General features: G+C 43.1%; 1 pseudogene; it reads right to left on the reverse strand.

Annotated features, from left to right (window-relative positions):
* Window positions 1-12,401: 12,401 nt before the first annotated feature.
* On the reverse strand, window positions 12,402-12,519 carry LOC124790295 (annotated as a pseudogene).
* Window positions 12,520-12,792: the final 273 nt, after the last annotated feature.

A 12,792-nucleotide genomic window follows, 5' to 3' on the forward strand; every position in this document is an offset into this window, starting at 1 on the left:
ATTTCTTTCTTTTCTTCTAAACATCAGTTTAGTAAGCGTGACTTTGGTGACAGGTGTCCTGACGCCAGGGAACCCGTTAGAAGCTATGACCGTATGTCGTATGTGGCATAATATCAAGATGACACACAAAGCCTTTCATGATTCAGGGTTTTTCTTCAAAAACAACTGAATGAGATAATACGAGGCTTGATAAGTGATGCTTCTGTTCGTCAGTGAAGTGCATGGCCTCCTTTAATTTCTCAAATGGTTCAAATGGCTCTGAGCACTATGGGACTTAACTGCTGTGGTCATCAGTCCCCTAGAACTTAGAACTACTTAAACCTAACTAACCTAAGGACATCACACACATCCATGCCCGAGGCAGGATTCGAACCTGCGACCGTAGCGGTCGCGCGGTTCCAGGCTGTAGCGCCTAGAACCGCTCGGCCACTCCGGCCGGCTTTAATTTCTCACTTACTTGATCTAAAAATGCAGATATTGCACCGCGTTCAGCGAAAACGTTGTGCGGCGTTTATTATTTGTGATGATCAAGCTTATGCGAACCGCACGGCAGTACCGTTCATGTATTCCTTCCTTCCGTATTCAGTCCACCTCCACTAAAGCACCATTGATTCAAAATTTCGCTTTACACGCTGAGAAGTCGATACATCCGTCCCTCTCTTGTATGATGCTAAAACCCAGAATATAATCTACTATCAACTTTTCAAAAATTAGGAACGCGCCTTTAATTACTGCATTTCCCAAATTCAATTTCAACTGTGTCTGCATTCTGACACTTGTGAATCTTGTGCTTTGTGCTCCTAGATTCTACAGTCCTCCACTGGCAAAACTGGCAGTTTTGGTTTACGTGATAGCTTTTGGAACAAAGCCCTTGATGTGGCAGTAGTTCTTCGTGTCTAATGTTACAGTGACTGGAATTGCTTCGATTGTAGCAAGGATTTCTGAAACTGGCACGAAAGGATAAACCTTGTCACGCTGATAAATATCCTCACACAATTCCTGCGATAATTCCCTTCCATCGTTATACCCTAGAATCTACAATTACTGGCCGTAGCCACTATTCGAATCCCTGGACGCTTCTCTGGAGGTCGAGGCGGTCACGATTAGTTTGTTGGACGCGCGTTACTGCTATTATTAGCGCCCTATGTTACCTCCGTAATTATTGGTGGCTGGATGTGCCAAGCTCCTGGCATAGAATGCGGCTGATTCTGTTGCTGCTGCTGCGGAAAGTTATTGTTCCAAAACTAGCTAGTTGACTGTTACTGGTTATTAGATTGGACTGGACTGTACTTCCGACCGCCTCTATTTCTCTGGCAGGTCGGAAGTCACTAGCATTTCCATTTCCACTGTTGTTCTTTCAACTATTGTTTGGATTACCAATTGGTACATTGCTTGGATTTGCTTTATCCATTTGGTTTGTTCTTTGTGCATTACTACCATTTCCACGGCCACTTGCTGAGTGATAGACACCAGTGTTCGCACTATTATACCCGTTGTTCGATCCTGACGTGGACTTTAGGTCTTCTTGACTCAGGTCGATCGAATCTCTCACGGATAAAAATTCCTCCAAATTTTCGTCTGATACATTAACTACGTGATTGCTTATACTTGTAACGTCTCCGCTCGCTCTCGGACGTACGTTAGCTCTATAAAGCCTGTACTGTAATAAGTTCACGGGCTTCACCTTATAAACAAGGATTTTAGTACGTTAGTTGACCGCTTGTACCTAATAGAAGCAAGATCGGACTAATATTCAGTCAATAACCACAGTGATGCATCAAGCAAAAGTAAAGCATAATTGCTCGTTCGCATGGACAAGAAGTACACACAGTAGATGCTAACAACGATTAATAATTCGGTCGCCAGCCTAATTAGGCAATGAGAGAGTTTTTCCTTGTACAAGTGGGTGCATGTACAAGCATAATAACACGTAGTAACGTTGCGTTTTATGATAAAGTTTGGAACCGGAAAAATCCACTGAACTAAAGTTTTCTCCTTTAGTAGTAATTTGAACGAGCTAAATTTACACAACACCACACAGCAATGATTACTACGAACTGCATTTTGTATATTGATCAGACTGAATTCGGGCATAGATTGCCCTAGCATCGACAATCTTGAAAGCACACACACACAATGTCACTATTAAGGATGGAAAAACACTAATACACTTAGTATTGACATAGAATTTAGCTTTACTGGTCAAATCTGATCAGTACACTTCAAGGTTTGAAAGAATGGACAAGAGAAGGGGGGGCCCTGAAACTGTTATGGTCGTTAAACTGAAACTATTAAGTACTGAAGGCAAATTAACACTCAAAATTATCAATCTATGGATAACTACTCTTTTGTCTTACTTCTGAATAATTTAACTGTCATTATTTCTGTCTCAAATTAATTAAATAACATCGCTAACTCAATCCAAAAAAAACTCTCTTCCAATTTAGTCATACTTTTGCTCTTTACCAACATTTGTAATAATACACAGAACTTTAGATTCCTTTATTGCACAGATTAATCTGCTGATAATTTTCATTAACACTAACATTAAACTTTCAGTTCAGGATACTCGGGTTGCACAATACGGGGTAAGGACCCTGTCTAGGACAGTGATCAGGATCAGTAATGGCTAAGGCAATGCTGGTAAAAGTCACGTTATTATTGAACAGTTAGAAACAGTTTCGACACTGGTCCACACAGATACACTTCTAAAGATGAAATAAATGTTTGACCTGTGCAAGTCGGTGCGGCGGATGGCGGGCAGCGAGATAGCGGGCAGCACAGCACACTTACAAGCACGGCTAAGGCACTTTCCTTCTTCTTAGCGTCGTAATCTTTCCAATTTTGTGCCTCAGAATATAGCCATGCCAAGTAGTCGTCGGAATCGGTTCATCCGAGGCTCAATTGAATCCACTTTCCCTGGGTAGCCTCCTCGGTACAGTACGTGTTCCTCTGACCGATACCCAACTCCGACTGTTGCTCACCTCCGACTGTTATACTGCCGAACCACGCCAGTGTGCGTTTTCCCGCCTCGCCTGCCTCCACCTTTTCCCGCTCCCCTACAGGTAGGGTATTCACCACAGGTTTTCTACTTCACATATCTTAATACCTTTCCTACGTATGGACCAAGTGTATAAATTATAATTTTCACATCTTACAACAGTTTTAACATTAAGTACACTTCCTTTTGATTATCACATTATTTGAAATCTAACATAAATAATAATATTCATTTCAAAAGTTGCTCACAGTCTCTTTAACATAACGATACGCACCGAAAAAGAAGTTCAAAACATTGCTTACATTAATTTATCTAAATTCATAAAGAAAAAAAATATTATATGTACAGTTGTCGTTACATACTGACCTGTAATGTAGCTTTTAATATTCTCAATATATCCTGTTGTATTAAGGATCGTCCCAATAGCAATATTTATTGAGATATTTCTCGAAGTACTTTCATAACGTCCTTGCTTGAATGAGAACTGTTCAGCGTAAATACTTCTTGGGGCAAACTTTTTTGAATTCCGAGCGACCATTATTTTGCTAAGAACACCTGTTCAGATTCATCGTGAGTCCGACAAGATTTGCACGCGTCGATTGCCCATAGTGCACCTTTTCCTTGAATATAATCTGATACGTAGCTTATCTTCTGCGCATCAGTCCAGATCCTTGGCAAAGGTTTCTTGAAGCTTCGCGCGAACACTACGGGATTTACCGTCCTCTTACTAGGATGAAATATCTGAAATGCCCGGTACTTGAGGATTTTCTCTTCGATATTAGGTGTAGAATACATGTACTGGCACGTAGCTGCTTTTTGTGGACTACATGGGGACTATAGCATGTCGAATGCACTTTTGGATTTTTCGGAACTAGATGCGTCCACCAAAGACTGTTGTTGTGGAGCTTGATATACCTTGCAACAACTGTTCACCGCCCTTCGAAACTCTTCTACCTTCCCTTCGGTCATCTTGATAGATTCCTCGACTTGCTCCGTCCATTTCACAAACTCGGAGCCTAGCTAAGTCTTCCTTAAAGAAATTCTCTTCTCGCAATTCATCCGGGGATAACGATGAGAAAGCAGATTTTAAACCATGTGTTTTTTCTTCGCCCTTGCCCAATTTTCGATCTCATCCGAAAAGTAACGCTTATGCGACTCAATATTTTCTTTGATTTGGTCTTCCTATCCTGAGGAAATATTTTGCACTGTTTTGCTGAGGCTAGCAACCGCTTCTTCCACCTTATTAATAGTACCACCTATCTTTTCGATCTCTATCGCAAATTTTTCCTCAGTCTGACGCGACTCTTGTAACTCATTCAACATGAACCTCCTGCTTTCTGATAAGATCAGCTATCATCTCCTGCATATCGTTTCTATTTTGCACGATCAGCGGAACGAAGTCAGCCTCTAGATTTTGGACGGCGCTTCTGCCGTGGTTGACAGCGCTTGCATATTATCAGATAGCAAACTAAGCTTTTGCACAATTACGGTAAGGGGAGTCAATAGCGGATGCTGAGGATCTAGGTAGATCGTTCTCCGCAGCTGTGGGTCGTGTACAGCGTCCGTTACGTTAGCTGACTGCATTCCGCTTTCTTGTTCCTATTGCATTTTAGAATACGCGCGAGTTAAAACCATGAAACGCGGCCAACAGTTCCGTAAATTCTACTTTTGTGATTAATTCACACAAAAAATTGAGTCACTTTTTCCCATGTATTTAAAATATCGTAGCACTTCACAAACTATCGCTATAGAAGTTTGTATACGGAATGATCCTTTACACAGAGTAGCAACAGAGAAAGATAATTGGCTAGAGGTCTTGCCCTTATACGTTGTCTTCCGTTGAGTTTCTGGTCTGAAATTCGCATGTGACGGATCTGCGTAATCTGTATCCAAAGTCGTAGCAGCAGTACGCGCTCCGTTGCTGCATGAAACAGATACACATAAGTATCATACACGGAGTCATGGCCTAAACGATCGCAAACTTAACTTTTCTCCCACTGAAATTGAAGCGAAATTATTATGACTGAATAATATGTAGCTACTTGAACAGGATCTTTGGGCGAGAGAGGTCTCTTCCCCAATATTTTTACACAATTATCTCCCACAATCCCAGGTATAAAATTATTAGCTGAATTCTCAAATGTCGAAAACAAAACGGTTAGAGGTTACAGTTCATAATCATACTCTATCTGATGCACGTTGTCGAAGTTAGTACCTGGAATAAAATCCTTGTGGCTCTGCAGAATCCCAATGATCCTCGACTCTGAAAATTCTTTAAATAATCAGCACAATCGTACATCGTGGGGAAGCCGTCTCGGATGCAGCATGGGAATCAGTGCCCAAGTTGTGTACCAATTTCGATTAAGTCCAGAATTTAATCTCTTAAAATAGAGCATAAACGACCGTGGTGCAGGCTCTACTGATTTCCCAGGATACAAAGTTACGACACACAAATAATGTTCCAAGCCACAAACAAGGGAGAAGTTAAAATAACCAAAGAACTGAACGTACGTTTCCCATTCACGAAATTATAATTTTCCTAACTACATTCCAGTATACGTCATCCTCTTGTGTGAGATGAAATGTTACCACAATAGAATTTCATTCCATATTCAAGATGGCTGCTTATAACAATGTCACTAATTACAATTCCACAGCGATCTTACTCTCCGTAGTAATTCTCAATCAGAAGTAGTCAGTCCATTGGACACGTAATGTCCCACATTATATCCGCTGGGATTTTATACCACGAATCAGATAATCAATCTCTCGCAGTCGTTAGGAGTGTTTGAGTCATACAAATTACTTGCTCGGTAAGGTATTTCAAGTCCAGCGGATGAAAAATGACAGACTTCCACCCCAAATGCTGTACGGCGCAGCGAGCGCAGATCAAAGGCCACGGGGTGCGCCCCTCAAACGCTTTCAGGATCAGTACAAGGAAAATCGCTTAAAATTGAACTTCGATCCGAGTAAGTGGCCCACAATAGCAGAAGATCGAAGTCGCTGGTGCTCAGTTACCTCAATTGCTCTTCAAAACTTTGAGCTGGAACGTCGAAGGTCGAAGAATGGACAATGAGAAACTCCGGAGACGTAAACTCCCCCAGGCTCAGCCACGCCCCTCACCTTCCATCAGCTGCAATGTCTGTGGCCGCCTGCTCCACGCTGGGATTGCATTGCTAAGCCATCAACGACACTTTCACGCCTGAACCGTGACAAAGGACATCTCAGGAGAGGAATGAAAACTCGGATACGAGTATCAGCCGACGACGACGACGACGCCGTGTCAACTCAGTCGTTAGCCTAGGGAGTCCACAGGTACTCAGATGGAATTCCCAGATGATTCGATGCAATTGTGTGACATGTGCAGGATGACCTATTAAAAAGTGGATTAGTTCTCTTGAGGGGATCAAATGTTGCGATCCGATCCTTTGAAGCTTGGGAAGATATTGTAGATTAGTTTTCCTATCTCGGCGCCATCGCCGTGCGCTCTGAGGTGCCTGGCCACTGTTCGCGGCGCTGCCCCCGTCGGAGGCTCGAATCCTCCCCTGGGCATGGGCGTGTGTGGTATCCTTAAAATAAGTTAGATTAAGTAATGTGTAAGCCTAGGGACCGATGACCTTATGATTTTGGTCCCATAGCACTTACCACAGAGTTTTACTCGGAGCCGTTCCAGCGCCACTCTCAAGAAACAAGAATCCGAATTTCTAAGTTCTTTCTATCTGTGATCTCCACTGCGACGAGATTCTGAACAAGGTTTTAGTCATTCCTAGGTCATGTGGACATACTACAAGTATTTACATAACGTGTCTCCACACCTACAGTGTCAAAAGCTACTTATAGGTTACGGAGTACTCTCCTGTGCCATCCTCTTCATCTTTCGATAGCCACCGCAACGTATGTCCTCAATTATTTGCTGGATGTATTCCAGTCTCTGTCCTTGCAGTTTGTACCTTCTACAGCTCCCTGCCCCTTCTTCTTGTCTATGTTTTTCACAAATTTCTTTCCTTTCCGATTCTGCGCAGACCCTCCTAATTCCTTACCTTATCAATACAGACCTGTAAGTGTAGATAGAACTCGCACTATAATCCACAATGGCAAATAAAATTTCTTCGCAATACAATAGTAAGGTTTGTATGAGTAGCTTATAATCGTCTGCCAAACTTTTCTATGATATGTATCTTGCGGTCTGCTGTCTATATGTTGCCTCCATTTCTACTTACAGGCGTCGACTTTTTGCGTTAGTGCAAATATTTTAAGTTCATCGTAATAACAAAGCTTCCATCGCTTGTCGAACACTTCGTTGCAAGTGATTTACTTTCTTGCGTAGTCTGGATGCAGCAACGGTTTGCTTGCACCTCTGGTCGCTACAGAAGTTATTTAAGTCTTCTTCATCTAGCACATCTAAACTGGGAGTCATCAAGTCATCTGGCAGTCTGATCTCGTTCATGCCAAACTCAGAACAGGAACCATAAACTCTTCATTTATAATACTAAAGCGTGCTACGTCCCCGTGTACAAAACAATGCCTTTTATTTAACTACTTGTTGCTTTGTAGTGGTTCTATAAGACACAAAACTTCTTGGATTACGTTTACGGGAATCCAGACCAGCTATCCCATACCTGGTGATACTATATCACGAGAAACAATCATTAAAGTATGGGTTCGCAGTTCAGTTGGTAAAACCTTCATGATTCGTGTACGTTGCGAGATTGCCTGGCTTGCAGTTGTTGTTCCGACCAGAAACATAGTTCCACTGAATTCAGTTGTATACCACGCAAACTCGATTTTGGCATGATGTTTGTTCAGAAAGTCTTGTCCGAGAATCGCAGAATAACCTTCATCAACATTTGGCAACACTGCCATGTATTTCCGAAAACTTAGCACCAATGCGGTGTTGTCCCTAATGACTTCACGACATTGTCACCTACTCCACGTAACTTATTAGGTGGAGACCTAAGTCGCTTCCTGCCAAAGAGGTCCAGAATAACGACTGAGCACTTGGAAACTTGCGTTCCTTGTGATTTTCTAAGCACAATAAATAGATCTTGGTCTCTGCATACGTCTGTGCAGTTTTTCGTTCTACTAGGAATGCCTTTCGACTGGCGATACATGCTCGTTTGTATTTAACGAGACCTTTTCCTCGTGATGTTACCCTTGCTTCTTATTCATGTCCTCTCGCGCCTTCTGACCACTGATATCAATATGGTTGGTGACATTCCTTCTGCAGATGCCCCTTGCGTCCACAACCGCGACCTGAGAAGCGAAGACCCGGCGGTAATTACGCTCTTTCGTCGTAATGACTTTAGTTGTGTCCATGCCACGTCGTGTTGTGACATGTCCCGGTGTTCCCTGGGGCCCTATACGATATTGGACAGGTGTACCAGTTTCTTCGGCTCTTCACTCTATTATTTCTTCTGCTAGTTGCTGAACAGTGAGTTGTTCCATTAAGAGGCAGGAGACGCCTTGGTAAACGATATGGCTTCCTAAAGACTGGAGTATTATTCCCTATAGGTGCTGCGTAAGAGGCGTTGGTATTAATGGAACATTTGTATTAAACAAATCCATTAATTGAAGTAGTAAACCTTCTGTTACTTATCAATCATTTCCCTGTAAGTGATTCACTCTTTTGACTAATGAGCATCAACTGAAGGTTTAGAGCCTATAATCATCACATGACCTACCAATATCTTCACAGAAAGTGTCTAAAATGGCCATTATTAAGCCCTTTGGCAGACTAATCTTGTCCATGCCAATGCAATCTAGACCAACAGGACCCATTATATTACTAGTGTGCGCCACGCTTCTGTGCAGAAAACAATGGCTTTTATCCAGTTCTTCATTCCTCTTTAGCGGTCCTGCGTCACATAATTCTACTTCCGGTAAATCGGAACCTAGAGTAATTCAATCTAACTTGCCTGTACCTGACGGTACGTTATCATAGGAACCAATTCTTAGCGCATGACTTTGCATTTAGTTGCCTACATCTTAACTGTTTGTGAACTTTGCAACATTGCCTCACTTGCAGTTGTTGTTCTCAGTAGAAACAACGTACCACCAAGTTCAGTTATTTACCACAAAATAATCGATTTTAGCACGATGTTTCTCAAGGAAGTCCAGTCCGATAATAACAGAATACCATTCACCAACATGTGACAACCTTTTCATGTGCTCACGAAAACTCAGCTCCATTGCTGAAGTCGAGCAGTGTTGTCCCTAATGACTTCATGCCTTTATCACCTACAGGCACATGATCTGTATCGTGGAGACCTAAGTCTCTTCCAACCTTAGAGGTCGAGACTGATGACTAACACGTCCGCACCGATGTCTACTGGAAACTTACACAGAGGTTACAAAAGTCAAGGGATACCTCCTAATATCGTGTGGGACCTCCTTTTTCCGTCCTAGTGCAGCAAATAGGGGCGGCAACGTCTCAACAAATCGCTGGACGTCCCCTGCAGAAATACTGAGCCATGCTGCTTCCATAGCAGTCCATAATTACGAAAGTGTTGCTGGTGGAGGATTTTGTGCACCAACAGACGTCTAGATTATGTTCCATAAATGTTGGACGGGATTGGGGTTGATGTCGAACGATCCGAGTGGCCAAATCATTTCCAGAATGCCCAGAATGTTCTCCAAACCAATCGTAAACAATTGTGGACCGTTGACATGGCGCATTACCATCCATTAAAAAATTTATACTTTTTTGGGAACTTGACGTCCATGAATTGCTGCAAATGATCTCCAATTAACCGAATATAATCATTTCCAGTCAATGATTTGTTCATTTCGACCAGAGGAATCAATCCATTCCACTCAAGCGCAGTCCACAACACTATGGAGCCACCACAAGCTTGCACAGTGTCTTGTTGACAACTTGGATTCAAGGCTTCTTGGATACTGCGCCACACTCGAACCCTACAATCAGCTGCTACCAACTGAAGTTGTCCACGGCTCGTGGTCTAGTGGCTAGCGTTATGCCTCTGGATCATGGGGACCTGGGTTCGATTTCCGTCCGCATTGGGTATTTTCTCTGCCTGGGAATTAGGTTTTTGTGTGGTCCTTATCATTTATCGTCATCATCATCACTTGTGACTGTGGCTAGACTGGACTGTGTAAGAAATTGGACTGAGTAAAAATTGGTACTTTGTATGGGCGCTGATGACCGCGCAGTTGAGCGTGCCACAAACCAATCATCACCACCAATTGAAATCGCCACCCTTCTGACCAGGCTACGGTTCTCCGGTTGTCTAGGGTACAAGCGTTGTGATCACAACCTCAGGAGAGGCCCTGCAGGCGACGCTGTGCTGTTAGCAGGGGCGCTCGTTTCGGTCTTAGGCTGCCATAGCTCTTTAACGCCACGTTTCACGGTACGTCCTAATGGATACGTTCGTTGCACGTCAACCATTGGTTTCTGCGGTTATTTCACGCAGTGTTGCTTGTCTGTTAGCACTGACAACTCTACTCAAATACCGCAGCTCTCGGTCTTTAAGAGAAGACTGTCGGCCACTGCAATATCCGCGATGAGAGGCAATGACTCAGATTTTGTATTCTCGGCACAGTTTTGAAACAGTGGATCTCGGAATATTAAGTTCCCTAACGGTCTCTGAAATGGAATGTCCCATGCGTCTAGCTTAACTACCATTTCGCGTTCAATGTCTGTTAAGGCCCTCCATGCCGGCATAATCTCGGAAACCTTTCCATATTAATCAGTTGCGTTCAGTTACGTACTCGGCCAACGCCATGCCCTTTTATACCTTGTACATGCGATATTATTTCCATCTGTATATGTACCTATCGCTGTTCCATGACCTGTCATCCCAGTGTACGTAAGTTCTTTACTATGCCTGACAAGTAGGTCTCCGTCGCTGAATGCGTCTGGGAATGCTTTGCGACGGGTGATGCGTTTTACAGGCTTTTTGTCAATGGTCTTCTTCCTGTTTCTTATTTCTGCACTCCCATGATTTATGTCCATCTCGTCCACACTTGTTGCACTCCAGCTCACGACATTTCTCCTCCAAGTCGTTCTTGTATCCACACCTGTATCATTGTATTTCTGAGACAATGAACCCACTCTCTTTAGTAACAATATTAATTCCTCTGTGTGACGATTCTAATAATCTCGGAGAGATCAAACGGTTTCATTATCCTAACTCTACTTGACAAATCAGCTGCACTCCGTGTCAGCTCATATGTTTGACCGCGGATCTTGTGTATTCTATCCTGGAAGGATTACACTGGTTCATTGTGTTTTTTGCCGAAATAGGAAGTTTATAGCCGAAGAATCCCTTTTTCTTCCGTTTAAGGAAAAGTTGGCTCAGGACAACTGGTAACTTTCAGAAATTCTCTGTCTTACGACGTGTTTAATGTACATATGCTTGTTTTAGCCTCGTGATGTTTTTGACTCACCCACTAAAATTATTTAGCCGTACGTTGTCATGTATTATCTGTAGGCAGTAGATATAACATAGTTAATAAACACAGTAAATTGTCAGGCCTGTTAAACAGCTTTAAATGTTTCTACTTGCCTATGTATGTCTTAATTGCTTTCTTTCTGCTGAGAATTAGCTGCCAATAAAAACCTGGTTACTTGTTCCGATAACACGATAAGAGCCTCACTCATAATAGGTGCATGTGAGTCTGGCATTTTGTGTATTCCATAACTGCCGTTACAATAAAAACATGGCAAGAACTGCACCTAAAATACACACAAAAAATAACTAAACTAGTCTTTACACTTTATCATGGTACAACGGGATTCGAAATACTACTGTGCCAAATGTCCGAATCGTTTTTAAATGTCCCGTGTAACTGTCACTGCCTTAGTGCGTGCCAGATGTGTCCTGACTAATTACACAATCTATACCTACTAGCGATAAACACATTTCCTTGAAAAAAGCTGCCTCTAAACAGCGACAAATCTGCAGGAGCCTGCAGCTTAACAAATAACGTTGGTGTCCATGGGACTCTTCATGGCCACACAAAATGAACAGCTGTGGATACAGTTGAGACACAGGAAACTGTGATCTCTATGGAACTGAATGCTGGGCTCAAAATGTGGGAGTGTGGTCTGTTGAAATACCCAAGGACGTTAATGGTACATTGTTGGCTATAAATATATTTATTTTCAAGATTCGTACTATGCACATAGCTACTCCGTTGTGCTGACTGAAGGTGGCAGAGCAGTGCACGTGTTGTAAAGCACTCCGTCTTCAGGCCGCAAGTGGCGCGTCGGGACCGTCCGATCGCCGTATCTTCCTCAACTGAGGGTGCGGATAGGAGGGGCGTGTGGTCATCACACCGCTCTCCCGGTCGTTATGATGGTTTTCTTTGACCGGAGGCGCTACTATTCGGTTGAATAACTTCGCGGTTGGCATCACGAGGCTGAGTGCACCCCGAAAAATGGCAACAGCGCATGGCTGCCCGGATGGTCACCCATCCAAGTGCCGGCCACACCCAACAGCGCTTAACTTCGGTGATCTGACGGGCACCGGTGAATCCACTGCGGCAAGGCCGTTGCTAGAGTACGTGTTGTGGGGTGACATAAACAATCAAATGGTCGTTACTTCGTTATGTCGTTATGAAAAGACTTTTAAATTGTCTGTGGGTGCTATCCACCTGCCTTCGCCGTCTACAAGAGCCTGAAAACTATTTTTGCGATGAGCCAGGAAGAGATGGAGAACATACTGACCATGATTTCCAGCCTGCAAGCCTACATTACTTTCTGCACTCACTGAAAGAAACTGTTCCTACTTGCTATTTACTTAGAGGGATCAGGAACTGTGAATGTAAAT

Source organism: Schistocerca piceifrons, chromosome 3 (assembly GCF_021461385.2).
Source record: "Schistocerca piceifrons isolate TAMUIC-IGC-003096 chromosome 3, iqSchPice1.1, whole genome shotgun sequence".
In the NCBI taxonomy this organism is placed as follows: domain Eukaryota; kingdom Metazoa; phylum Arthropoda; class Insecta; order Orthoptera; family Acrididae; genus Schistocerca; species Schistocerca piceifrons.